Source organism: Aulostomus chinensis, chromosome 4 (assembly GCF_037954235.1).
Source record: "Aulostomus chinensis isolate RoL2024-O1b breed Wild chromosome 4, RoL_Achi_v1.0, whole genome shotgun sequence".
NCBI classification, from domain to species: domain Eukaryota; kingdom Metazoa; phylum Chordata; class Actinopteri; order Syngnathiformes; family Aulostomidae; genus Aulostomus; species Aulostomus chinensis.
This window is the reverse complement of record NC_141323.1, coordinates 26,822,835-26,828,076: the sequence shown is the minus strand read 5'-3', so window position 1 is coordinate 26,828,076 and position 5,242 is coordinate 26,822,835. Positions and strand designations below refer to the sequence as shown.

Below are 5,242 nucleotides of genomic sequence, written 5' to 3'. Positions count from 1 at the left end.
GTCCGGCAAGACAGCGCCCGGTAGCAAAGCAGCAGCTAGTTCTTCCTCAGTGTCACGGCTCACCAGCTGTGCCAATCAGGTGTAGATCGCACACATGCAGAGCAAAGGGTTTCACAGCTAGTATGCTGTGGCAAACAGCCTCTGCACATCAGATCGGGGGGGGGGGGTGTTTCCCCACTAGCGGCGATGAAGGGACCGTGTCCCAAAAGCCGGACGCCTACAATTAAACACGTGAATATGAAAAACGTGCATGATCAGCATGCAACACGAGCTACAGGGAGCTACTGCTACATACCAACACAGATGTTGGTGAGAAGGCAGACGTGAGGCAATCAGAGGCGGAAGCGAGGTGACCAGGAAGTGGGAGGACCCCGGACCCCAAGAGCAAGAGATTGATCAGGTAGATGCTGCCCCTATTTATAGAGCAGCGCCACACACTGGTTGGCTAATGATGGTACAAGCCAAGTCAGGCATCACCAACCAGTCTCACTGCGAGGATGGGACCTCTTATCCTGCCACATTTGCACTGATAATTACACTCAGTGCACATCATGCTAGCCAGATTTAGCAGCTAGCCAAAATGTTGAAAATGCTTGCAAATTAATCCAAAAAACACAGAGTTGACTTTACTTTTTACATCTCGAGCCTCCACAAATTAATGTGTGCAACATCTGTATTTTGCCTGTGAATTCATGAAGCTTTCTGATCGTCTGAACCATTTTACAGTACACACAATATACGTGTCACACAACAGTTAAGTCGGTTCATATTAAGATGAGTGCACACTGACTGTGTTTACATGCAATTACGTTCCTCCATCTTGTGCTAGGCTACTGCTCTGGCATGAGTCTGTCTGATGGCATGATTACAGGGTAGTTAAGGCCATAGAGCAGAAGCTGTGGTTGTATTTGTTTAAAAAAGAGTGGTTTTAGCATCGTTCAAGTGCCTGCTCATTTGTGTTGATTTTTCTTTGTCTCTGATATTGCCTACAGATGAAGGAGCCTATTTTCCAGCTGCCCTGATCCTAGTAAGTACTTGCCTGTCCATCACATTTCACAGTTAATCAGTTATTTTTTCAGACCTCAAACATTGAAATAGACAACTATGTTATCTGGTCAAAGAAGCTGTATTTTTTTCTCTTCTTCTTCTTCTTCTCTTCTCTTTTCTCCCTGTTTTCTTGGATCTCCAACACTATATCTACATGTATATATTTGATGGCTTATAATGTCTCATTCATCTGAGTGAGTTCCAACACTCCTTTTTTAGGCGCTTCATTGGAATAAATCCTGAGAGTGTCTGCATGTTTTCCCTGTGCTGGTTCTCTCCAGGTACTCCAGCTTCTTTCCACAGTCCAAAGACATGCAAATGGAAATGCAACTCTAAACTGACCGTAGGTATGGCTGTGAGTGTGAATGGTTGTCTGTCAATATTTGTTGGCTGCGGTGGACTGCGATGGACCACTGACCTGTCCAAGGTAATGTCCCCTCTGGGATAGGCTCCAGCCCCACCCTGTGACCCTTAACAGGATAAGCGGAAAAAATGGATGGATGGATGGATGGATGGATGGGTGATCACTCACAGGAGTGTGACTCTCTCACTCTGACCACTTCATGCTATGGGACTTACACTGACGTAACCTGATTAGCTCAGTCAGTCGAGCGTGAGACTCTTAGTCTCAGGGTTGTTGGTTCAAGCCCCATGTTGGGTGTTGATCTTAAACACCACTGCTTGTCCTCTCAGTTTTGAAAGCTTTGTTTGTAAATTGTCAGAAAAATCAGTGAATAAACAATACAAACTTAGGCTTTGTCAGAAATTCCATGCTTCCAAACTAACCAATATGAAAAAAACAAAAGGTGAGACTTTTTCGTGCGTTCAAAAAATTTGTATGCGCTTCATTGTATCCGCTTTCTATACTTCCATGCATCCCAGCTTATTTCTGTTAAGGGTTGCAGGGGGAGGCTGGAACCTTTCCCAGTGGCTTTCAGGTGAGAGGCAGGTTTCACCCTGGACAGGTAGACAGTCCATTGCAGGGCCAACACAAATAGACAGACAACCCACGCAGGCACGGGGAGAACATGCACACACCACACAGAAAGAACCTGTGCTCGAGCCAGAACTTGAACTTGCTTTGAGGCGACACTGTTAACCACGGTACCACCGTGCCACCCATTGACTGTAACACATTGTAAACAATATACACTCTTGTTATCATCCAACATGTAGCCCTTTAAAAAAATCAAATAAATTACATAGCATAAAAAGCATAAAAAGATGTGTTAAAAAGTTCAAAAATAAATAGAGTTCATAATCGTTAAAATTGGTTATAATGTGAGCAGGTTAAAAGCATAAATATAATATGTAACATTTAAAAAGTAAAACTATTTACAGTTAAAAAATAAATTCATATAAAGGTCTTTAAGTTCTCTGAGTCTGGAAAAGATCAGTGATCCGAGAATAAGGAGAGGGGAAGAAGCCGTGTTTATATGTAACCTCAATTGTTACCTGTCAATCATTTCATTCCTGTTTTATCTTTGGGTGTATTAAGACCGCAAAAGCCAATCAGAGGAAAGCTACTGTGTAAGGGGTGGGACTAGTGGCGCAGGTTTGTGAGGTGAGTAGTTAGCGCGCATGGGGACAGAAAAAGAGGCAATGATCAGAGAGCTCAGAGGGGAGGCATCATTTGTGTGGAGAGCATTTAAGTTTATTTTGGAGGTCGACGACTGGTGGTCCTGATGTAAACTTCTGTGTGACCTTTGAGAGGTGAATATTTATGCCTGTATTTGCGCTTTATCTAACTGTTATAGTGAAAAGAGACTGGGTGTGTACATGGTTAGCGACGTGCTAGCTAGGGATAGCATTCCGTGCTAATGTGCCTGCAGATCGTAGCTTTAGCGTTGTAATATTTTTGGAGCGAAAGTAAAGGTAATGCGAATTCGACACGAGATAATGTTTGATAATTGTGGCTAAATTAAGATAATATGCTTGAAGGAGACGGACATTGGAGAGAGAGAGACAGGTTTCCATCAGATGGCTCTTCTGTTCTGCTGTGCCCTGTGCTGCTGTGTTTTCTTCTTCGTGACTTTCGCTGTCCCGCCATTGCGTGTGAGTGTTTGGATTGTGACTGCCACCGCCATTGCCATTACCATTCAGACTGTCATCCTCCATTCCCGTTCTCCCCCTTCTAATAAAACCCTGGATTTGTGAGGACTAACATACACATGCACTTGCTTTTATTGTGTGCTCAGCTGCGAGTGAAGCGGCCATTACAGTTGTGAAGCCCCGACCGCACAGGAGCTTCAATAAACAGGCCTGAAACAGGTAAAAATTAAATTTAAGGTTTTTCATATGAATGTGTCTGTGCCCACAGGTAAAATATTGAGTTTTAGTTGTTGTAAATTAAAGAATACCGTTTTAGAAAGTAACTTAAGGATTCTGAAAGGGATTAAATATGATGTATATTAAAAAAAAGAAAAGGGTTATCTTTTGTAGAGGAAACTGTTATTTCCTTACAATTGAGGTGTTAAGGATGAATTGAGGGTATTTTATGTTAAACTATCTAACTAAAAAAGATTTTTCTTTTTAGTGGAACGAAAGCTCAGAACCAAGAAAGACACTGTTTGTTTTGTTTTGAAAATCCTCTTACTCATTGTTAATAATTTTGTTCATTGTATTTTTATAATACGAAAATATATTCAATTTTTATTTCATCCATCTCCGTGAACAAGTACCTGTGAAGGATCAATTTGAAATTCTTTTGACTTCAGCTTGAGGAAAGGGCAGCTTTGAGTCTTTGGGGACCAGCATGAGCGAGCTTCCCTCACACACCTTTTCTTGAAGCGCCTTTCTGCAGCTTTGAAATTGAATGTCATGCAGCGTGTAATTTGAAGTAGACAGATGGCAGATGCAGTACTTTTCTCTAGATGACATCAACATTCTTTTCTTTGTATTGACAGGACACCTATTTGGCGTGTGAAAAGACCCTGAGGCTGTTGCACATCACATATTTTCTGAGGTTGTAAACTGAGTGAAATGGATATAGAGCCCATGTGTGTAAGAGTCAAGGGCTTACGGCCATACCACTCTGAACACGCATGCGCCAATCAGACGGTACGCTGACAGCACGACACACAGAGGTTGCGGACTCCGCTTTTCCCATTTCTTTCGTTTTTTCAGCCTTTTTCATTGTTCTTCCTTATTTTCTGTGCATTTTTGGTTCGTTTTTAGAGTGAACATTTTTTCCCCCGACAGTTTTTATACTGATCGGGGGAGGTCAATTTGAGTTTTTTTTTCCGAATGAAAAACTTTCGGACGGACCAAATGGATTTTAACTCTGCAAACGGATTTCAGATTACGAGCATGGAAAACGGACTTGACATAAACGCACAAACAGGTGAAGAAAATGAAAAATGGTTGCTTGTTAAAAGAAACAATCAGAAACGAAACATGAAGAAGTCGGAAGGAAAACTGCCGGAGGGAAATGCGAGAGCGGCTTCCGCAGCGACAGCGGAGGAAAGACGGCGAGCAGCGGCTGATTCAGAGGAGATGTGTGGAAGGAGCGCTGGAGCCGGTCCACAGGCAACGAGAGCTGGTGGCCTGAAGAACAGAGCTGAAGACGTGGTTCCGAGAAGACCTGGGCAGCGAGGAGCTACTGGAGAGGCGACGGAGAGTGAGAGAGAATTGGCGGCGGAAAGAGATGCGGCGTCTGGTGGGGAAAGGCAGCTGCAGCAGCGACATGGAGCGGCGAAATCTGCGGGTGGCGACCACAAGTATGACAGAGAATTGACGGTCAGTGTCGAGGTAACTGGGCAGGATGAAGTCCCAGTTCTCGAATTAATGAGATGCATAAGAGCACTGTGTGGAGGTTTAATAGCCTGTAGGGCGACAGGGCCGCAGAAATATGAAATTACCATGTCACACATCAAAGGGAAAGAGAGAATCCTAGATGGTTTCAAAATTGGGGACAACACAGTGCATGTCAAAGATCTGTGTAATGATGAACTCATGGTTTCTTTTTTAAGCTTACCAGCTTACATCAGAGATGAGGAAATTTTACAAAAGCTAGAAGGGTGGGGAGTCTCAGCTGCATCAACTATAAGGAGGAGGATGTGGCCGGGTACGCAAATTGCTGATGGGACGCGGTTTCTCAAAGTAAAATTTACAGATAAAGTCCAATCTCTGCCTTATTCAGCACGGTTTGACACAGCAATAGGACCGGAATATTTCAGGGTCATACATGATAGGC

At 43.4% G+C, this 5,242-nt stretch overlaps 1 long non-coding RNA gene across 1 annotated transcript; it reads left to right on the top strand.

Annotated features, from left to right (window-relative positions):
- Positions 1 to 948: 948 nt before the first annotated feature.
- Positions 949 to 3,260, top strand: LOC147264666 (uncharacterized). Its single transcript, XR_015112513.1, has 3 exons — positions 949 to 1,027; positions 1,329 to 1,390; positions 3,246 to 3,260. It is a non-coding gene; the product is annotated as an uncharacterized LOC147264666 (long non-coding RNA).
- Positions 3,261 to 5,242: the final 1,982 nt, after the last annotated feature.